The sequence below is a fragment of the Filicampus tigris genome, chromosome 4, assembly GCF_054856515.1.
Source record: "Filicampus tigris isolate MCC_2025a chromosome 4, RoL_Ftig_1.0, whole genome shotgun sequence".
Taxonomy (NCBI): Eukaryota; Metazoa; Chordata; class Actinopteri; order Syngnathiformes; family Syngnathidae; genus Filicampus; species Filicampus tigris.
The window spans coordinates 8,401,365-8,425,912 of record NC_141220.1 but is presented as its reverse complement, the minus strand read 5'-3'; the positions used below and the strand labels follow the sequence as shown (position 1 = coordinate 8,425,912).

General features: G+C 40.0%; 1 protein-coding gene across 1 annotated transcript in view; it reads left to right on the top strand.

The window, feature by feature from the left end:
- furinb (furin (paired basic amino acid cleaving enzyme) b) overlaps positions 1-24,548 on the top strand; it is a 93,111-nt gene that overhangs the window by 8,567 nt on the left and 59,996 nt on the right. The gene's annotated exons all lie outside the window — the stretch shown is intronic.

The following is a 24,548-nucleotide window of genomic DNA, read 5'->3' as shown; positions in this document are numbered from 1 at the left end:
GACATTGCATGGGATACACTGTGCCCTGCCAGCTTCCTTTCAATGGTCTCAGCCTTGCTTCTAGAAATGATAGTCGTCTATTTCAAACTCTCAAGAATTATCAATTTATATTCTGAATGACACACATTTTCTGTGACTAAATACAAAATTAACTACCGTATTTTCTGGACTATAAGCCGCACCTTTATATAAGCCACATCCACTCTATTAAAAAAAATATATAATTTAAAAAACGATATATGAGTCACACCGGGCTATAAGGCGCACCTATCTATGTTGAAAAATTAGATATTGACTGTATTGACAGAACGATTTACAACTGTAAATGTACATGTATGTACCTGAGCAGATTCTTTCCTAACAGTGCCTTTTAACACTGCAGCAACTTTGCAGATTAAAGTGGAACAGAACCAAGAGAAAATAACTACTTATCTTCATTTCACGTCCCGCTTCCGCATCCCAACGTCTCACCATAGATTAATGCGTGCAGTAGCGCGGTTTCCATCCTGGATAGCAAGATCGATGGCCTTCAACTTGCATCATACGAACTTCTTTGTGTGGGTTCTGTTGGATTTTGACCCACATTTAATAACTGAACACACTTTGTTTTTTACGTAACGTCCACCCTTTATTGCTCTACTTCTGCATACCACCCATGCAATGCCTAGTGCTTAACCTAGTGCATAGTGCCCTTGCCTGTTGAACTCCTCCTCCTGCAGTCAAATCCTGTTAATTGTGGCATCGATACATAACAGGTTCCATGATGAAGGGGCGAGGATTTGAAAATAATTAACTGTTTGTAATTTGTCGTCTATGTTCTGTTAACGAAAAAGTACCGTAATCTTCTTTGCATTCATTTTTTTCTTTGGTTTGATTCTAATTCTGGTTAGAGTGCCCCTAGCGGTGGAAGAAAAATCCACAAAATAGCTGCGCCTTTATATAAGTCGTATGATTCAAAACCTAGGAAAAAATAGCGGTTTATAGTCCGGAAAATACGGTGCAGTGTCATATTGTCATCCTAAACTCAAAATTTTGAAGTGAACATGGCCATTTCTAATTCTCTTGACACATTGTCAGGGGTGTGATCTCAACTCAAAGAACTTCTCTTAAATTTTTCATTGTTGAGTCAGAGGTTACTGTTGCGGGGGTTTTATTGTCTTTTCTCTATGTCCTGATTTTCTCTTTGATTCATGTTTAAGAAAACCTCAGTTACATAACCAGTTTTACTTGGCCATGAAATATTTTCACGTAGTGATTCCTTCAGATACAAGTGTATTTTGTTCCTACTGTGCTCGTAACTCCAAACATTTGTATCTCAAATCACCGTTCGCCACTGAAATGAATGGAAATACCATTCATCTGTTCTGGCCCCCCCAGTAAACAAACAAATGTTTTTGAATGAGAAAAGTAGCACTCTATAATTTCATACTTTAAAAAAACATTGAGTGATGATATAATTAAATTGGATTCATTATAAACAATTTTTGTCACACTTTCTCATTTAATTCTGTACTCATTGTGCTTCTCATTATGGTGTGTGTGCCTTGGCCACATGGTGGCAGTATAAAGGCCAATTCATAATAAGTTCACACTTAAGTACACACGCACACATGCACACCCGCACACGCACACGCCTGTGTGATTGGTTATTGCCGAGGAGGCATCTGGGATGTCATTTTCAGTTGACAGCATGTGGCTACCCCTTGAGATGGATAAAAACGGTTGCTTATGCTGCTTAATTTCACATTCTATAAATGCATTATTAATCAGAATGTCGTATTTAGACTAGTGGGGGCGCATAGAACAGATTAGGGTAAAGAACATTTTGGGGTTGACTTCCGCTTTAATTGGCTGGTAGCATTTTGTATTATTTTCATTGTTTTTAGTTTGATTTTGAGGGATTGCCTCTTCCGCCATTGCCTCTCATATAGGCACACAAATAAGTATTATTATTTTAGTCTCCGGCCACCAAGGGTAAGTGCTACAGAGGGATGATGTACAGAATATGTGACAGCGCATGATGGTACAGCAGGGGTTATGTGAGGGAATACATTTGGCAAAGCTTTTTGAAGCTGGCGGATAAGAAAGGTCTTAGTCATTTTTCTGTCATCCTCGGTGGTAGTAGTTCTAATCTAGAGGGAGGCTGGAGGGAGCTGATGTATAATAGAAGGTAATAGGATTTCTATGTCTAATGTGATTATAGGATTGTCACAAAGCTGATTATTTGTTCACTTATGCACCCAGTAATGCCCAAATGTGTCTTTGTGTACACGTAGATTTGCTTATTATAGTTCAGTTTAATTTTGTTGGTCTGGTCTTGAGGAAGAGAAAGTGTGTTTGTAATTGTTCAGTGCAAGGCATTGTGGAGACGTTGGGTTGTTGTTGTTTTTTGATTGATTTCTAAAATTCAACAATCTGTATTTACTTGCTTTGTAGTGTGGTACTAGTTAGTTATAATACTTTACAGTGCAGTGAAAAGTATATACCCCCCCTCTTGTTTTCAGATTATTTTTTTTTTTCATCACACATAAATGTTTAAGATCAGGGGTACTCACACATTTTCAGCATGCGAGCTACTTATAAAATGACCAAGTCAAAATGATCTACCTTCCAGGTAGGTCCTACACCCTACAAAAATGCAAAACAAATATTTTTTTTCAAATATTTTGAGGATTCTTTATACGTACAATAAATATTGATGTACCTTGTATCTTGATATTGATCTTTTTTTTTTTAATGTCATGCGATCTACCAATACTACCTTCGCGATCGACTGTGCCTTTGTCAATAGTGCCGTCAGGGCGTTTGTTTAAATTCACCATTCATCGGACCAACAACTCTCACATGCTCCTCCAGTTTCATGTCTATCAGGTTATGCCAAACACAATGACAGCCAATCAGTGTCCACTTCAGGGTGTGACACTAACAGTTGTTTTTTTACACCGCCAACTACTCAAGCACGAGCCCCACACATCAAAACGGATGGATCTCATCATCATACAGAAACAGTAAAATTAGAGATTAAAAATTAGATTAATGCAATTTAAAAATGCTTTAACTGTGACCGTAATTAATTGATCATAATTAATGCACTATTCTGACACCCCTATTTTTTGAGAGACAAGTACTGCTTTTAATATCGTAACATGACGATATTGTTGCAATTTTAATATCACGATATCGCCGTTATCTTTACATCTGCAAAGTCGTGAAGCATAACAGTGTTGGTATTTTTGCTTTAATTTAATCCATTTTGAAACATAAAGCATTAAGCCGACATATCTGGTGACAGTAAAAATTCTCTCATGTAGATATTGCATTTGTGACACACGTACATAACGTGACGTCACCTTTTTTTGTTTGTTTTTGTTTTGTTGTTTTTTTATTTGTTTCTATGCCAGTCCACCAAAATATTTCCTTACGTAAAAAAAAAAAAAAAAAGGTTGGGGACTACTGCATGACAAACTTCAGGAAATGTGAATTAAACATAAAATAAGACATTAAATACTATACTAATATTATATTTGGTATTGGAGAAATCCTTATCTTATCTTACTTTAATATTGTGGTACTCGGATTGCGTTCCTGAATACATTTTTCAACATGTACGTAAGTAGTAACTGTATCGGAAAACATTTTTGAAGTAACCACTCTCCCCAACACAGGCTGCCTTGTTGCCCAATCCTTCTTCCCACCTCTTTACTATGCCACTGTCTTTTTTTTCTTGCACACTGTGGATACATCATTCGTGGTGCATCAAATTGTTGTGTATTAGCTTCCTCTCGTCAGATAACAAATCTTAAACAGGGTAGCCATAGTAAATAGCATCTGTTTCCCATGCTCGCCGCTGCAATAAAATTGCAGCTGCCAGGATTGCATTATGCTGGCAGAAACTCGATAATATTACTCTAAGATGTAATATTTCAACATCAGAATCAAACTATCAGGCTATAATTCCCTCAGTGCTGTACAATTAAACCAACATATTCTTGCTCTGTGCTCAATAGTTATATTGCCAAGGCTTTATAGGACGATTGCCAATTTCTCTTGATGCTCTGACAACCTCCGTTTGTTCACCACCCTGCTAGTCAATCGCTCATCTTCTTTCCAGGTCACTCCAAAGAACCTGCATGATCTTGTAGCAAAACAAACAAAACTCAAGCTAAGTCTGTGGTCTTCAGATGTGTCAGATAATTTGTCTCTGGCTGCGTGGGTTGAGTTGATGTTATTGCTCGGAGATGACAGAGATTCCAAGTGACTGCAGAGCTATGAAGGACAATTTGCTTTTAGTGTAGGCTTGGGAGAGTTGATTGCAGTATTTTTAAAGGTGATTTTTTTCTATTGTTTCTTTTAACTTTGTCAGCCTGAATAGATCAGAAAGTGGTATTTTCTTTATCATCCTTGAGTATGTAATAGGTAGAGCCAGGAGGCATGTCTTTTGTGTGCTTGTGTAATGCCATTCATTTGTTCAGCTATCAAATAATTGATTTAAAGGAGCATCAAAGTATCTTTCGCAAAGTCTCTCGCGCTCTCACTCTCTCACCCTCTCTCTAGCTTGCTTTTGTCCCCCTCCTTGCCACCCTCCCTGTCACACAATCTTGTTTTCTCTCCAGTTCGTTTGTGTTTTGAGATGTTGATATCCAAGTTTCACACAAACCCATACTCCACAGTATTATGCAGCTCAAAAGCACAATGGCTGCAGTATCTGCTGTCTATTCCCACAAGACTCTGATGGAAAAATAAGGGCAGCCTATCCAGATGAAAGCTGTGAAGCTCTTCTATCTGCAGGAATACATGCGGAGCAAGATAAAAACAAAGCAATCTAACATTTGTATGAACTCCACAAAACAATGGTTGTTTAGTGGAGTTCAAGGTTTTTTTTTTTTTGTCTACTGTTCAATTTTTAGAATCTCACCTCTTGACATGTGCAATTATTTTTTTGTATGTAATTACCTTAGCTGAGCTGTTTCAGTTTAAGTTTAGGAGAGCTGCAAAATTGCATTTCACTGAATGTGGTTTGACAGTGTTTGCAGTGACATTAAGGGATTGTATCTTTTATCATGCTTTTATCTGGTACAATGTATTTGTCAACCTTTGGTATTTGTTAAACGTGGATGCATGCAATTTTGATAATGAATGGTCCAAATGCATATGAATGTAAATGGTTGCGTCATCTCCTGTGATAAATGGCAGAATTTTCATTCCAATTTATAAGCAGATATAACTTCACAGCAACAACAAAAAATCATCTCATATCTTGGTTAATAAATAATAATGCACAGCATTTTACATGCATATACTCTACTCTGCTTATAGGCCTGTTTATTATTTTTCATTTTGCTTGTGTTTATGCTACGAACACAGAATGACCGACAACCATCACTATGGAGTAAGATCGCTGTCAAAAAGGCATATGCGTGATTAACGATTTGTGTCCGTAGTAGTAATAATTTGTGAGTACAAATTAAAATTGTGAGGTTTTGACGTCTTTTCTTGAGAGTACGAATCAAAATTGTGAGGGTTTGAATTTTTTTCTTGTGAGTACGAATAAAAACTGTGAAGTACCATTGTTTTGTGAATAGTAAGATGTTAAAGCGGATAAGCCCCACTTGTGTCAATACATTGTTGTCGATGTGCTAAATTGTGGGTACATAGACGGATACGTTGAAAACAGAGCTACATTAGCCAAGTACTAATGCTTGTATTAAGTACTAATGAGTTGTATTCACAAAACAATGGCACTTCACCGTTTTTACTCGTATTCACAAGAAAAGAAGTCCAACCCTCACAATTTTTATTCGTACTCACAAGAAAAAAATTCAAATCCTCACAATTTTGATTCGTACTCTCAAGAAAAGACGTCAAACAGTCACAATTTTCATTTGTACTCACAAATTATTACTATTACGGATATGAATTGTTAATCACACATGTGCCTTTTTGACAGCCATCTTACTCCATACATGACTATTTTTTCTTTTCCACCTTCTGCTTCTTTTCTTCACCAACACAACTAAGTTGCAAGAAATTCTTACAGAACGCTTAATGTGCCAAATGCTTTCTCTCTCGCCTTCAGTCCTCCGCTCTTTACCATCTTCTACATTATACTTTTATTCAACAAGACTCATTGATGCCTCTAGTTGAAATTCATCACTTCGTTATGGATCGATCCTCCAAAGCCAAAGACCTTTGTCCCCCCCACAAAAATTGAAACATCCATCCATCTTTTTCTGCTCTGGTTATTGGGGCAGTATCCTAAGCAGGGAAGTCCAGACTCCCAGGCCAGCTGGGAGACAGGGGTAAATAAAATTGTACCCGTCTATAGGCAGGTCCGCCTCTAATTTTAAACGGCCGTCTGTCGGCGAGTCCGACTAAACTTTCACTTGCACCCCACCTCCTGCAGGATGATATTTTAACAGAAATACTGACTCACAGCGCATTGGAAGCCTGTTCACAGCCTGGTCCCTCACTCAAATGTGTCCACCAAGCAACAACAACTCACTACTTTTCCTCACTGCGCTCACTGCGGCCATTGAATCCTTGCCGCAAAAATCGCACTAATGACGGACTGCAGATGAATGGCAGACTTTAATCAAGGGGTTTCCGTTCATGCTTAATCCGTCTATAAAAAATGTTCCGTCAACTGTCCGCAAAACGGGTCATTGACGGATAGACGGACTGGTCCCCCACATAGACTCAATGCCCAGCTCTGCATAGTATACCTCATCAGAGACATGCATTTTTTTGCCCTCCTGACCAAAAAAGTGCATTCCACTTGGTCTGCCTGTACTCATCAGCTGCTTCCAAAGTCCCACAAGTCAAAAATGCCCAACAGGACAGGCTTTCCTCTATAGGTAAAGGCTGACTGAATGAGTCAGAGAGCACACAGTATGACGTTTGTGTGTCAAACAAATAGACGTTAATCAAACTGATTTCTCTTCCTCTGAGACAGGATGTACTCTCTTGCTTTTAACATTGTCTTCCTTCAGTGTCTCCTTTTCAGGGGCTTTTTTATAGTCTACTCACAAGGATCCTCTGCCTCTACATTATTTCACACACGATACTACATAAAAAAAACAAACCTGCTGTATTTGCCATTTACTTCCAATTAGCTGTTGCTTTTATGTCACCCAGTGAATGGACGCGCCATTGGTGTACTGTGCTCTGCTAAGTGCGGTGTGAAAATGCCTATACGGACACACGTACGCATGCTCACACTGTACTCAGCTGAACCCCTGAAAATGATTCACTGAACCCCGTATTCGATTTAACCCAGATAAAGAACCATTGCTTTAAAGGAGAGCAACATTCTCTCCTGCACGCACATGCCCGCACCCACCAACACACACAGACACACTCCGTATTTATAAGCCAGATCATCCTCAGCCGGAGTTAAGAATGTATGCTGTGTGGAACGAATGCTGCTCAGAGTCAGGGATGAATGCAGCCTACTTGGAGTGTTTGTTCCCATTTCATTCGCCTTCTGAATCTTTAGTGCACACAGTCTAGCTACAGTGTTGCGTGAGCAGCTTTATCTAAAATTTAAATGTCAATGGTATAGCATGAAAGAGTAGGATAGTTTATCCAGTATTCTTAATACTAAATGCTATCTGTGGAAACGCTGCTTGGGAAGGGGGGTTTGTTGTTGTTATTTTATTTGAAAAAATGTACTTCATTGATTATCAGAAATTATTTCAATAACTCTTTACAATCAAACATAATTTAAGTATGGCCTGGTTGCTTCCATTGACTATACAGGGAAAGGCTTTTTGCTTCTTGTAGAGTAGGTAGCAATATGCAAGAGCTGTAATCTGGCCATGAACCAGGAAGAAGGAGAAGAAGAAGAAAAAGCACATTTATAAACAGAAGTTGGAGGGTTTTTTATTGCCTTTGAAGAAACTGTGGGTGTCTGGGGCCTGCTAGACAGCGGTGTCTTCTGAGCAGATATAGAATCCATTATGGCTAAATAATAGCTTCTGGACACAACACTGTGAGACAACAATGAGCTCGCGCATGACGTCACATCCGCAGGAAGAGCATGGGAAATTCGAACCCGATTCCAGTCTGAAAATTATTGTCCAGAGGCTTGCAAAAATACCCATTGTGAACAGCTAAAGTGTTAATCTCCTATTTATAAGATGTGTGAGTTATAAATGGTCACACGAAGAAGGCAATTGTATGGATATTTTTGGGGCAAAATGCTACGGAGTGCAATTTTAAAAATACAGCGGCGTTATAGGATTAAGACATTGTTCAATATCTAAAAAAAGGAGCAGGAGAACAGCATTGTATTATTGCAGATATTGATCACAAAAAAAGAGATATGCAGGTGTTACAACTCCTACTTTTTTTCTTAATAGGTTTGCTTTTTTATGCTTTATGTTTAAAAGTGCTGACAGCGTCCATTTTTCTGAGCTAATCCCTTGAAGTGAAGGTCAGAATACTGAGATGAGCCTGTTTTACATATATCCTTCCCGTGTTCCATCACTGCTGCAATACACCCACAGTCTCCTTGCCTCAAGTCTTGCATCTACAGATAGATGAACTTAGACTGATCTCAACTGTGACAGTCTTTTGAGTGATAGTTTACATTGATTTTCTTCATGTACTGGACTAACAAGTACTTGTATCAGTCTGCTCCTTCATATGTATTCCAGTCTAACAGCTCACACTCTTAACTTGTGGCAGATGCAGAAAATAGCGATACATATTTGTCGCATGACGGACCCACGATTAGGATTTACAGTTTTAATGACACAACAATCAGATTTGCATGCTGTCAGTAGCCATACACTTAGGGCCAGTATTACCCACCGTGAAACAAGGCAAACATTTCAGAAAATGATTACCTGGATCTATAACTTTAAGTCAACCATAGTGATTTGGTTGAAATCATCCATACTAGACTCGGCTATCAAGTTAGCTGGTCGCACATCCCACCGTCAGTACAGGAGAAGCTACACCGGTAAGGGCGGATGTGGTGGATTATGCAGTCAATGACTGTTGGTGGAAAAACCGACAGCAACTGTTCCCTGGCCTTGGAATGATTGTTAGACACAGACTTGTCTACTTACCTCATGACTTTACCATAGGTATGGTAACAGTTGTATACACACCACCCAAACCTACATTAATTTCCGGTCTATAAGCCGCACGGCTATATAAGAGAAAATAAACAGTACTTATCGTCATTTCACTGCCGGCTGCCGCTCCAGTTTGTCGGCTAACGTCCACCAGACTCCACCATCTATTGTTCTACTACATACTACATATGCATCTGTCTTGTTTTATGTTAATAAAGTCAGCCAATCCAACACAAGACATGCTGCCAACTGTACTAAACCAACAATAGCATTTCACATCGAAACAACAGAACATACGTAACATCAGCCAATCGCATTCATGTGCACTTCAGGGACCTCTCGGGAAACATAAAATCAAAGAATTACAGCACCTAACGCAATAAACTAGTGCATAGCGCCCTTGCCTGTTGAACTCCTCCACCTGCAGTCACATCCAGTTAATGGCTGGGCAAATGTATTGTATTTAATTGTACTGTAATTCCGGTTAGAGCGCCCCGAGCGGTGGAAGAAAAATCCACAGAATAACTTTAAGTCACATGGCTCAAAACCTAGGAAAAAAGTTGCGGCTTATAGTCCGGAAAATACAGTAACTCTATCTTAGACTTGGATGAGCTGCACAAAGCAATAAGGAGCCAGTAGAAAGATTATCTTGATGAAGTGCACATAATTGCTTGGGATTGCAATCATGATTTAAAATCAATGTTTCCCAGATTTCATCAGCAAATTAAATGTGAACAAGGGGTAAAAACACACTGGACAAAGCCCACAGCAACATCCAAAAATAGTATAGTACAATTTCCCTTTAACGCTTCGAGGTTGAAGGATCAATCAGACAGGATAAGGCAGCCCCAGTCCAAAACCCGGACGGACTACAACATTTCCGGGAGCCTGAGGTGAGGGGCCAAATGAGGTCAGTGCACCTGAGGAAGGTTGCCAGACCAGCTCTTCGATGTAGATGACTGTCCTTCATTCTGCTGTGTCTGAAGTTGGCTACAGTCAACCGGCTGCCCAAAAAAAACAACCATCAGCAGCCTCAATGACTACCGACCAGTCGCTCTCCTAACAGTTACTTTTTAGAAACTGATCTGACGTCACATCATGTACTGTCTCCCACCCATATTTGATCCATATCAGTTTGCATAAAGAACTAAAAGCTCGACAGAAGACAGCACTGTCATCATTTCCAGCAGCTTCAGCAGGGGTGCTATGCAAGGCTGCCCTATGTTGGCTTTAGATCTGTCTTCACCACAATACCCCTGGGCCAATAAAATTACAGCACATTTGATTCCCTCTCACCACCTGCTGCTGTGTATATTCCACATGAGTATTTGTCTTTTGCACCGATGTGGTACAATACCCCAATTTCATTGTACACTTCAACGGCACTACATATTCTAAAGATTGCCTTCATTTGCACAATGCGATGCTTTATTGCTTATGCTCTTTGTCAGATGCACTCATCTCGGTGCCATATTTTGTGTCAGATCCAAGAACACTTATTTGGTTTATCTACTATAAATTTCTGTTCTTTCTACGGCCATCCAAAAGCCTGGAAACGACACTCACTTTATCTTAGGTTTTATCCTTTGATTTCCCTGCTGAAAGTCTCTTCAAACATAATTAAGTAATGGGACTCGAAAGTTAAACCTAGAGGAATATTTTGGTGGCCATTTAAACATTAGAAGTCTTCTGCCGAAGCATGAGGAAACCGAATTGTTACTGCTGCACTCCAACTTGGACTTTTTATGCTTAAGTGACAGCTGGCTTCAAAGTAAAATCTTAACCATTTTTATTGATGTGCCTGAGTACATATGTTTTAGAAAAGATCATGATACTGGGAGAGGAGGGGAGGAGTCATTTATATAAGGGATACTTTGAAATGTCAAGAAATGGACTTTGACTATAATGTATCTATTGAATGTTTAGTTGTAAGTGTCCATTTATCCGCAGAAATGCATTTTCGTATTTTTGTTGTATACAATCCCCTATCAGGTGATCAGGGATTTATTGATCATCTTGAAAAATTGCTTAAAGTTATTACGCACAAAACAGAAGAGAAGATTTTTGGTGACTTTAACATCAATTGGATGGACAAGAACAAATGGAAAAAAACTTAAAACATCCATGTCCAAATTTGACTTTACTTAGATAATTAAAGGCCCAACTCAGTCCCAAATAGATTTGATGTTCTCCAATAGGCATGAACGTATTGTGAAAACGTACAATTTCATAACCGCATTATCAAATCACAATACCCTTTTAGCAGATAGGAAATTAACATAACTTCGTTTTGTCAACTATGGTATGCCTAATTCATATAAAATGGTCATTGTTAAACAGGATTTAATAAGGTTAGAAAATGATTTCATGGCAGTGACATGCAATAACGTCCTGGACAGTAATGATGTACGTAAAATGTATGCTGTTTCAGGATATTATATAATATTATATTATTTCATGGATATTATTGATAAAATGTTTTGCAGATACTTGAAAAAGAAAAAACAAATTTCAAAAAGGAAGTATACCCTTCCATGGATTAATATTCAAATCAGACATGTAATGAAACTACAAGATCTGGTCCTGAAAACATTTTGAAAGATTTGAACAAATGCCGCAATGGGTCTATACAGAGGGCTCAGAAACCGAGTTATTAAAGAGATGCGCACCGCAAAGGCTGCATAGTATGTCAATATGATAATTGAAGCAAGAGGGAATCGTTCTCTGATTTGATAACAAATGAACAGCTTGCGGCGGCACGGTGGTCGACTGGTTAGCACGTCCGCCTCACAGTTCAGAGGTCGTGGGTTCGATCCCGGCCCTGGCCTCCCTGTGTGGAGTTTGCATGTTCTCCCCGTGCCTGCGTGGGTTTCCTCCGGGTACTCCGGTTTCCTCCCACATTCCAAAAACATGCATAGTAAGTTGATTGGACACTCTAAATTGCCCCTAGGTGTGATTGTGAGTGCGGATGTTTGTCTCTGTGTGCCCTGCGATCGGCTGGCAACCAATTCAGGGTGTCCCCCGCCTATTGCCCGAAGACAGCTGGGATAGGCTCCAGCACGCCCCGCGGCCCTTGTGAGGACAAGCGGTATAGATAATGGATGGATGGATGAACAGCTTGCTGAAAGCCAAAGATACTTCAAAGAAAGTTACAATCAATTTAAAAATAGGGAATATAATATTCTCAGAAAGTGATAAACTTGCACACACATTCAATAATTATTTTGTTGAGTCAGTTGAGGATCTTACCAAAAAATGTAATTAACCTTGTTGGTCTTTTTCCATTGTTGATAAGAACTCAGGGACTTTTGATTTACAAACAGATGAGAAAAAAGAAGTTATTGACATCATTACTAAATTTAAAACTACACATTCAAAATACCCCTTTAATTTGGACATATCCTTTCTAAAAAGGTTCTGTAGTATACTGGCTGAACCACTTACCTCATCAATATCTCCTGGAAAGTTCCCCAAAAAGTGGAAACAAGCAAAAATCATTCCAATTTTTAAATCTGGAGCATCATATTAGGTGAGTAATCATAGACCGATACATATTCTTGCTGTATTCTCAAAAAATTTGGAAAAGGTTGTAGCAATTCAATTAATGAACCATTTAGAATTAGATGATTATCTACACCCACTACAATTTGGGTTCAGATCAAAATACTCCACAGAAAGTGAAAATTGCTATCTGTTGGAAAAAATTAAAGCAGACTTAGACAAGGGGGGTGTGGTAGGGGCCGGGCCGTCTTCTTAGATCTTAAAAAGGCATTTGATACAGTAGATCACAGTATCCTTGTGTCAAAACTTTCCATATTCAACCTTTCTGAAAAAACTCTGCCATGATTTACAACATACCTTACAAATCGTGAACAGTGTGTCATCATCAATAATACAAAATCATCCTTTTTTAAATGTAAAACAGGAATCCCTCAAGGGTCAGTTTTAGGACAATTGCTTTTTATTCTGTATATAAATGATCTTCCAGGATCATGCAAGGGTGCTGGTCTGGTATATATATATGCATATATATGCATATATCAACTGCATACAAATTGAATGGCCAATTTGCCCTTGGCAAAGCAGCCACAGTGGTTTCGCAGGAGTACATTTGGAGGCTACAAATCGATGGCTGGAAAATTCATGTTTAATACTTAATGTAAAAAAAACAGTGTCGATCTGTTTTTCCTTGAGAAAATGTACCACATCGATTAAATTAGATTTAACAATTAATAACCAACCCATAGAGCAAGTTTAAGAGGTTAAATACCTTGGTCTAATATTGGACCATCACTCAAATTTGACAAGCAGGTAACAAAATTGGCCAAAACTATGAAGACCAATTTATACCTATTTATATTAATAAGAGACTAACGTTTGATGCTGCCAAAATATTTATGAACACAATGATTTTTTTTCACACCTTAACTACTGTGTCACTTCATGGTCACAGGCTGGCCAACAGGTGATAAAACCCTTAGAGAGACTTTATAATCGCACTATGAACATTTTGGGAAAAAGGCCAATAAGATCATACCACTGTCATATTCTGGAAGATCTGAAAGTGTTGTATTTTCACAACTACATTACAGTGGCAAATTCTGCTTTGATGTGAAAATGCGTGAATGGCTAAGCCCCTCAGATTTTTTCTGATTTGATCAAATCTTTACATGTCAGTGGAGTTGCAACTAGGAGGGCAGTTGCAGGGAATTGTGAAATACCCTATAGAAAAACCTTCTTTGACCAGACATCTTTTACAGTCATGGGAGTCAAGGTTTATGGAATGAGATATCCTCTGATGTGAAAGCAATAAAAAATTACAAACTTTTTAAAGTTAAATTGACAAAATGGTTAATTCAACATCAGGCCTGCATTCATATGTAGTGTGTGTGTGGATTTGGAGGGGGGAGAGACTGTGGTGGCGGCGGCGCGCATTTGTGTCTCACTGTTTTAAAAAGTGTATTTACTTATGTTTATATGTCTTAAAAAAATTTTTTTTTTCTTTTCTTTCCCTGATCGTTTGTTTGAAAGCCCTTCTAGGGATGGGCATTGGAAATTAGCATTAGATACAAATGCTGTGATGCTGCGCATTGGAGATTGTTTTTTCATTCGACTATGTTGGGGCATGTTGTGGCATCTGTGAGATCCATGTTTGTGTTTATTTCCTACCATTTACTTTTTCCACACCTTCACTTGTTTCATTACAAATCCACTTACGAGGCCATGATTCTTGGTGAGCAGCAAAACTTTGCTGAACATACTTGTCGATACTTGATGAGACTTGCAGGATAAATAAGGAAGTAACGTGGAAGATCGGCACGCAAAAAGCACACATGTGGATCACACTAATCGGTCATTCGTTTTGTGGGTGGAATTATGTCAGAGCTGACGCATTGTTATATATAAATTAATAACATTAGATTATAAGTATCATATTGGAGTATACTTCCCCTCGATTTTGGATGACAAAATCGAGGATGACCAAAAAAAAAAACGAAAAGGTGTTATTCTTACGAAATTACGGTAAGATACTTGTTCTTTTATTCTGTTTCATTCTGTCAAGTTCTTCTCTTCTCAAGCTCAACAGAATAGAATAGAATAAAGATTTCTTGATAGCTTTGGTGCACTGAGATTTTACATGTTGTTTTTGTCTTTGTGTGTTTAATTTTTGATAAGTCACTTCGCTATATCAGGCACCACTTTCTTTTTTTAATATACATATTTATTATTGATAAATTCATTTCCAACAGTAAGGGTGGCAACTGGGGTGCATGGCATTTGGTGGGGGTGGCAGCTGCCAGCCTTATCAACCCGCAGATCCGCCAGAGTAAATACTAAATACTGTATAATGTGTGGGGATCCATAGTTTTTGTGGTGCCCAGTTTTATTTTTTTTTTTTAATAAATCTTTTGTTCCTAAAAAAAAATGTCTGATTTCTACTACAAATATTTTAAAATAAATTATTATTCAGTATTACTCTTGTTCATCCATCAAGTTATTTTGTTGTGCTTTAGTCAAACTAAACTATATTGTTATCATTGGAGTGGTTACAGAATTTATATTCCGTGCATATACATTACGGTATTTAATTTTTGTTAAGAGTATTTTTTGCTGCGTTTCCCAAACAACTCTTTAACATTTTTCCTCTAAGGACTCAAACCCACCGTCTAGCGAAACCACAGCCAAGGGAACGGGCTTGGCAGAATCAGTCTGGCACTGTGAAGAGACATGAGGGGTGTAGAATAAGTGGACTCAAACTTAGAAAATATTATTTATTTCCATAATATTGATATACACAGGGCGGAACGGTGCTCGATGGTTAGCACGTCTGCCTCACAGTTCAGAGGTCGTGGGTTCGATCCTGGCCTCTCTGTGTGAAGTTTGCATGATCTCCCCGTGCCTGTGTGGGTTTTCTCCGGGTACTCCGGTTTCCTCCCACATTTCAAAAACATGCTTGGTAGGTTAATTGCTAAATTGCCCCTAGGTGTGATTGTGAGTGCGGGTGTTTGTTTGTCTCTGTGTGCCCCACAATTGGCTTTCAACCAATTCAGGGTGTCCCCCGCCTACCGCCCGAAGACTGCTGGGAAAGGCTCCAGCACTCCCCGCGACCCTCGTGAGGATAAGCGGTATAGATAATGGATGGATGGATGGATGATATATACAGTATAGGTACTTTAACCAATGATGATGAACTTAACAGACATAATACATACACTTTAATTAAAAATTCCAAAAGAAAGTTAAAGTAAATTCTTATTTATGATGATTTATGTGATCTGTGTTTCGACTATGCTTGTGATATATTTTTCACATAAAATCTTTCCAATGCACCCACATAATTTGTTTGACGTTTTTCACAGCTTGTTTTTCCTCAAGACACGTCCCCCAATGAATGCAGCTGAAGCAAGTAGGCTGCAGTTAGAGCTGTGATGTAAACAAATAATAACCCTTAATTTGAAAACACTCAATTACCATTGATTTTATACCAGTTAAATTAACTTCTTCCCCCAAGTACAACCCAGGAGTTTCAAATGCAATTTGTCCAAAGATCGTAGCCTGGTGGATTGCAGCAATCGTTTAATTGTGTGCATACAGTATAAAGCATGAAAAGGCCATCCAAGTCTGTCATATTTTTTACTGATGCATGATTCATGTAAATGCCCTATTAAAACACATTGCAGCAAATAAAAGGCAATTGAGAAGCTGACAGTTTGTTAATTGGGGAGCTCCACTCTATCTGATATTTCCATCCCAGTGATACAACAGTTGGTGATTTGCATTTTCTGTCATAGCTGGGTGCATTGTATATGGACTAAATTGTTACTACTGCTGTTATTGAGTTGCTCCTGTGTTCATACCAAGCTAATGATGTCACTTTTGTTTCATAAAGGTTGACCCTGACTTGACACCACATCCATTTTGCTGGATTTGTATGTGTGCATTTTTTTCTCTCTTCTTTTCTCTCGCCTCAAAGAGTCCACATTCAGTCCACAAATCAATAGACTTAATATACAGTGACACCTTAAAATTTAAACTTGCAACCTTTTACGTTTTTGAAGCTATAAGCCTTTGTTTGGTAGATTTTTAATTTATCTGTTTATTCCTTTAGATTTGTGTTGCAAGCCCAAATTTGAGGTACAGTAGCTTTCTAAGAAAGAAGCCAAAGCCAGATTGATAAGTGAAGCCCAACAGAGCATAAATTATAGTAATAATCAATTGGTAAAGCACACTTACAAAAAATGTCTATCAAGAGCAGTATTAAGTTGGCAACATTTAAACTGTTAAAATAACATCCTGTATTATGCTTTTTTTATGTATAAAGGACAAATCCAATGAAGCATAGGTGTAACCAGCCCATTTTTGGGGGTGCTCAAGCACCCCCAAATTCAACCCAAGCACCACAAAAAATTATAGCATTTTTAAAACTCTCTATTCCTTAATAAAGGACAGGATATGCTTTAATATGATGAAAAACGCTGGATAAAAAATAAAACAAAACAAAACTGTGAACAACGCAGCATCGGAAATACCGCCCTGCCTCGAAATGGTTCAGTCCATTTGATTCCCAGCATTGCTCTTGCCCTCCTCCCCGCTCCTCCTTCGCTCGGCAAGTGATACGGCATAGCGACGGAGTCTAGGCTCCAATGTATTACGGTGAGAGTATGTTATACAGTGGTTATGTTGAACAACTATTTTACCACCCAATACCATGACTTTGTTATCATCAACAGATATTAGTTCTCATTTTAGCTGCATTGAATCGAATGCAACAATGATCAGCCTAGCTTAATTGTTGCGTGTGTGTAAGCTATGTGTGTGGTTTAGGGTTGCCAACTGTGCCATATTAGCCGGGACGTCACGTTTTTTGGGCTAATTTGGTTTGTCCGATACGGGACCTTAAATGTCCCTTATATTGACTATCAACTCTTGCAAATACAGAAAACTGCAATCTACCGATCCTGTAATATAAGATGCTTTTAGTAAAGCTTTGGATGGCGATCGATTGTCAATAACGACGGACACAGACGGGTTGGCAGCTCAATGTCTTTTACTTGTATACTTGCTTGAACATACATTGCTGGTTCTTAAACAGTGATAGCACATTACAGCGCTCTAATGGAGACTCTCGGCACTACATATGACAGATCCTAGATCAGATAAAGCGTCAATCTCAGAACAAGCGGCAATCGCTCCACCTGTCATGTAAGGACTTCTCTCTGGCTGCGCAAAATGACAGAAGACTGCTTGAGTCAGTCAAAAGCAGCCAGAAATATCCATGGAAAAAATTAATTTGGTGACTCACACTCCTCTTTTACATTTCAGATTTCTTACACCCGTATTTTGATGAAAAGAGCCAAATTCTGGTGTATGAGGTTCCAGCATTAACTTGAAAATTAGAAAATATCTAATGAATGATGTCCGCTGATAGTGTAGTGGTACACACGCCTGAGTTGTGTGCGGGCAGCGTGGGATCGATTCCCGCTCAGTGACAGTGTCTATGTGTGCCCTGCGACTGGCTGGCGACCAGTTCGGGGTGTAGTCTGCCTTCGCCCATTGACGGCTGGGATAGGCTCCAGCAACTCCCCGCGACCCTATATAGGATAAGCGGTTTGGAAGATGACATGACATGACATCTAATGAATGATCCTAAATCACTTTAAGTGAAATGAAAAAAAAATTGAACCAGCCAGACACTCTGGGTGCTCAGCACCCCCAAAGCTCTGAACCTAAAATGGACATCATGTAAAGCAGGGGTGCCCACACTTTTTCACCCTGAGAGCTACTTATGACATGACCGAGTCAAAATTATTTACCACCTACTAAAAATGCAAAACACATTATTTATATATATATTGAGAATTATTTTTATATGTACCGTATATGCTGGTGTACCTTGCATGACTGCATCAACCTATATAGCACAATACAACAACAAAAATGTTTTGTAATTACCTTACTCTGATGACTTGCACTGAATGGAATCAGCCAGGGACGCATAGTCCGGACAGTAGCTGCTGATAGCAAGCCTCAAGCAGATTTGCAGCAACAACAATCCGCCCATTCGCTCCATTTGGCGTGTATAAAACAAGTCAACTTGTTTGCACACTATGCTAATGCTATCAATATAGCTGTCTTGGTAAAGTTCAAGAACTGTTAAAAAAAAAAGCCGCCGAGTGAGCAGTACGCTGTGTGGCTGTGTGTGACGTAGTATGCCCGATGCTGACTGGCTGCCGCGAGGCGGAATGCCAAAAAAGTTGACTTGTTTATACGCCCCGGTTGGAGCGAATGGGCGGATTTCCGGTGCTTCGCTCCGCGTCCCACCACTTCAAATACATAATTCGCGCCACATCGCATGCAACGGCGCCCACCCGCGTGAAATACATTGACTTTAATTGAAACATATTGCCAGAAACGTTCCCAACGCAGTTGGTGTGAACGTAGCAATACAGTAGTGAGGACGGATGATAGGCTGGTGATCTACCCACGATGCCTTTGCGATCGACCGGTCGATCGCGATCGACGTAATGGACACCCCTGATGTAAAACATAACTCATTCATTCGTGTAACGTCAGAGGTCCAACTCGGAGTCGTGTAGCCATGCCACCATCTGGGGTCCTAAGTCAAAGAGGCTGGCTTCCAAGGGTGGTCTGTATATGGGGCAAGTGGTGATAATATGGTCGGCTGTCTGTTCAGGGTCTCTGCACTCGCATGCCGCACTGTCTGACAGGCCCGACTTCTTCAATTATGTTTTAAAGCGACCGACCCTAGTTCGTAATCGGTTCAACATGGTCCATTGCCGGCGTGGTAGGTCATCTCCTCCTATAGCGCCACCTCCTGGATCCCTAGTGGTGGATGAGGGAGGGACCTGCTGACCGCCACTCCTGCTTCCAAGCTGCTGCTAGCCAAGCATCTCTGGAGATGTCCTCAGAGGTGGAATTGAGCATCTCTGCTCAGCTCAGCACTGCAGCATGACTGCAGCAGCACTGATCCAGAGGCTGGACGCCACCCACAGGACCAGGTGGACAGAAGTCGTTGAAGCTATCGACTTCACCCACTCTAACCGCATGGCGTGGCAGACCATCAATCAGCTTACTCACAGAAACACAAGACCTTCCAGCTGCCCAGTCACAGCAAATGCCATCGCTTCCCAGCTACTGAGGAACGGCTGCATTTGTCCCAGATACAGACAAAGACTTTGCCCGACAGACATCGCGTGAGGTGTCCTGCACCTTGAGATCGGCCAGTGTCGACATCAACATCTCTGGAGACTTCACAGAGGAGGAACTCAGTAAGTCCATGAGTAAACTCAAGCCTGGAAAATCCATGGGCCGTGACAATATACACCCGGAATTCACCCTCCACCAGAGCACAACAACAGCCCGCTGGCTCTGTTCTTTCTTTACATCCTGCTACCGGAGATTAAAGCTCCCTAAGACCTGGCGGCATGCCTCCGTCATAGCTCTGCCGAAGACAAATAAACCTGCGGAAGACCCCAAATCGTACCTACCCCTCTCGCTACTCTGTGTCCCATTTAAAATCTTGGAGAGGATGATCCAGAGCTGCATTGAGCCAGTGGTTGACTCACAGCTTCCACCAGAACAAGCTGGCTTCAGTTGTGGAAGATCAACAGTAGACCAGGTTACAGTACTTGCTCAGGACATCGACAGCTTCCAGGACAATGAGAAGGCTTGGGTAGTGTACCTGGATCTGACTGCCGCATACCGTGTGGAACCATGGTCTCCAGCTGAAGCTGCTGAGGACAATACCAGACCGGCACATGGTGAAGTTCATCATGTAGACCCTTTCCAACTGCAGTTTCGTCCTCCAGACCAGTTGTGGCCAGCACAGTAGACTCAGGAGACTGAGGAACGGGGTTCCGCAGGGGTCGGTCCTCTCTCCGATGCTGTTCAATATTTACATACATGATCTACCAGTCACATCATCCAGAAAGTACGGCTATGCAGACGATCTTGCCATCATGCTGAGACGTCCAACGTGGAAGTCGATGGAAGAGGGCCATAACAAAGATATGGGCACTCTGGCAACGGACCTTCAAAGGTGCGTCTACAGCTCACCATTGGAAAGACATGTTGTAGCAGCATACCATCTCAATACCAGAGAGGTAAAGAGGGAACTAGATGTGCGTGTCGACAACAAACGCCTAGAGGCCCAGCAAGCCCCGAAGTACCTGGGTGTGCGACTGGACCAGACACTGACCTTCAGACAACATCTAGAAGAAGTCAAGGCCAAAGTGACATCCACTTTGGCGGGCCACTGGTCTTTTCTTACCAAATAACCACCTCTGAAAACCAACAACAAAGAAATGATACTATTGTTTAGCATGATAGTTTCTGGGTAAATATAATCGTCCGCAAAAATGTATTATGATGACAGGCCTACCAATAAATAATGTAAATATAGTACACTACCTAGAATGAAATATATGTTGTGAAAATTTCTATGAAAATGTCATTACCCATGCACAAGACACATGAACTATAGACCGCTTGAATATACAAATGAACACAAATGTAATACAAGCTAATGACACCTAAATTTTAGAGATAAACATGTTTCCTAAAAGTAAATTACTTAGGGGCATTCTCTACAAGCTGTCTATGTATCATTGGCACAGATTGAAGGAAAATATTTATTTAATTCGTGCATGCCTGCCATGTGGCAGGCGGCCACCACGTGTGCTGCCAGTCTCACATACACAATAAATAGGTTGGTTGGACTGCACACTGCGCTGTGCGAAGTGAAGTGTGACTTTATTGCTACTCTGAGAACACATGATCTCGTCTGATCATGGAAAGGGCTGAACATCGTTCAGTGGCCACAAATAGGCAGCCAGCATTGAGTACCACTGCTTTATTATGTATTTATATATCATTATACAACAGAGCACTGTTTCACTTGATTAAAAATGTTCATTGCAATGGGGGCAGCTCTGTTCACAGATTGAATTAAACTCATAAGTCAATATATCACTGTACTAAAGGTATTTAAAAATACTTCCATCCATTCGTTTTATGTACTGCTTGTCCTCATTGGGGTCGCAGGTAAGCTAGCGCTTATCCCAGCTGACTTCTTTGGGCGTGAGGTAGGGTCGACCCTCAACTGGTGGCCACCCAATTGCAGGGCACATATAGACAATCAATTCACACTCACATCAGTATTGGAACAGATATACTTCAATGTGACAAGCGAATGACACTTACAGTAATACTTAGTTGCACATCTTTTATTTGCTCTACCTGCAATAAGCCTCTTACCCAATGTCATGACAAACGTTTTCATTCTTTTGCAAAAAACAAAATTCTAGGATAACACGCAGCGTCTTTCACTTGTTTTGTAATTTCTGGAGATTAACTTGGCCACTCTAAAATCTTCCAACTTCTTTCCCTGAGAAACTCCTTTGTGATTTATGTGTGTTTTATGTTATTGTCTTGTTGCATATTGGATCTCACAGTTTGTTAGGTTGCATTTTTCTTAAATTTGCAGACAAGGTGTTTTTAAGGCCTACCGCGTACTGAGTGAGGCGGCCAAAAAAGACGTGTTATGCAGTGTGAGGGGTTCCGCAACTACTGTAGATGTCAGTGAGCGGCTGGGCATCGACAACTAATCTTGCTGAAATTCAAAATTTGAATCACTGATTAATAATGTCACAATGTTACAGATATTAAGGTCATGTATCTAAAATGCCATGTTGTATCACATGAGCTTTCACAACAAAAAATGTTTACAAAGCGAAACCCAGCTGTTTGCCCCCAAGATGTACCAATGCAGTGCCCAGTATACCGGTATGGTTGTACAAAAATACTTAACTATATTCATAGTTCCATCTGTACCTGTGACTAAAACGCAAAGTGTAGAGAGTTTCTGTTGCCAAAATGAACAATTGCAGTCAATGAATGGGACAATCATTGCGAACAAGCCTTTCAAATATTCATACGGTACTCTTTTGCTTTATTTCTCGCCTCTCTCTCCTCCTTGTGTTATTGTAATATCGCACTGTTGGTCAGGACAATGCTTTTCTTGCTTGACAGTCGCACCATGTTGTTTGTTGTTCAACAAAAAAGTAATGTAGTACATACATACAGTATATGTGGTGCCTCAAAATCTTGTTTCCCCAAAGAATAACAGATCCTATTTTTTCTATTGTGAGTTGGTATGTGTACGAGGGTCAATCGGGTGTGAGGGTGTGAGTTGGCGACTGTAATTTGTTCGCAATTGTCCAGTTCCTCTGTGTTCAGATGGATTAAGCTTTATTTTCCTGCTGCCATCATGTTCTTCAGCCATAAAAATTTAATGAGCCCATCTCAAGAAGCCAAGCAAGCCCAAGTTACGTTATTCCCTACCGTTTCACAGATGACCTTGTATATGTGCTTTGAATTTATGATCAGATTATTTCTTTTTTTGCCATTTTAGCATCACTTTGGTAAAGAGTTTTTATTATACAAACCAGTCCCTGGCCAAATTGGGTCCCTAATTTGTATTTGGATGCAGCACATTGCCAATTAGCATGTTATTTCCCCAGTTATCCTCATCCTGCTGATAGGAGTACCGACTAGTCGACGACTCAAGGCATCGACTTTACCACTCCCCACTTATATAGCTTGCAATTATAGTTTGAAGTTGATTTGTCTTCTTGCATTTGAGGCATCACATTATAGTCGACTATTAAAACATTTTAGTCATTCAATCCATACCTGGTAATGAAATTTCCCATCCAAATGTATCTATACAAAATACAATGAGACTTCAAGTCTATGGCCAGTGCTCTTTTCTGGACATCGAAAACAATTTAGCTGAGGATTTACTGTAGATTCAAAGCACATTTGTTTGTAAAATACCTTGAGGCATTATGGCATTGGCAAGGTGGAGAGAGAGCTAAATAATTTAGTTGAGAACCCTGAACTTGAAATAGTAACTTCTGAAACTGTTCAGTGAGTAGTTTAGAATGATGTTACCCTCTAATGTCAGCTCATCATTTCCTTGGACTGATACACTTTTTGGTCTAATACATTGGCAACAGACGTCCGCTGATAGTGTAGTGGTACACACGCCTGAGTTGTGTGCGGGCAGCGTGGGATTGATTCCCGCTCAGTGACAGTGTCTATGTGTGCCCTGCGACTGGCTGGCGACCAGTTCGGGGTGTAGTCTGCCTTCGCCCATTGACGGCTGGGATAGGCTCCAGCAACTCCCCGCGACCCTATATAGGATAAACGGTTTGGAAGATGACATGACATTGGCAACAGTATTAGACATAGGTTTGTTACACAGAAGCACCACACTTGTGTAGCACAAATCAGCCTCATTGCTATCAACGTTAATGTCGATATCATCAAGTTTATGGGTCACACCTCTGTCTTGCATTATTCATTGGTTGGTTTCCTTTTATGTCTTTTTTCATTATTTTAAGACTCAAGGACGTAGCCTATGTAACATTTTACTTTCCAACTGCTGAGAGTTTTTATTTCAGCCCTTGGAATGTAGAAAATCAGCCCTTGGAATGTAGAAACTCACTTTCATTCTGGTGAATATTTAAAGGCTTAAGGATGGTTAAACATTAGCGCAGGTCACACTGACCCATGAACATTGTTTGTGCATGATCACAACCAGAAGTTAAATTCCCAAACATCTGTTTGAGAAAAAAAACATTTTCATACAAATGATGACAACATTTTTGAATTAACAAATTTAATTTTAATGAACCACACAGAAATTGCAAACATAAGAAATTATCAATTTCAAAACAATAATTACAAATCTCACTTCCTCTGACTGTCCTCCCTCTGTCTTGATGCAGATCCGCTGTAGCATTTTTTTCTACTCTCATTTGCCAGAGAAAAACATAATTATAGGTAGCTGTTGTCTCTTTTTTTCTCTATTGGGCGAGAAGATGAGAAAAAACTAACAAGCCACCTTCGATTGGATTTGAAAATGAAACGAAACATGAA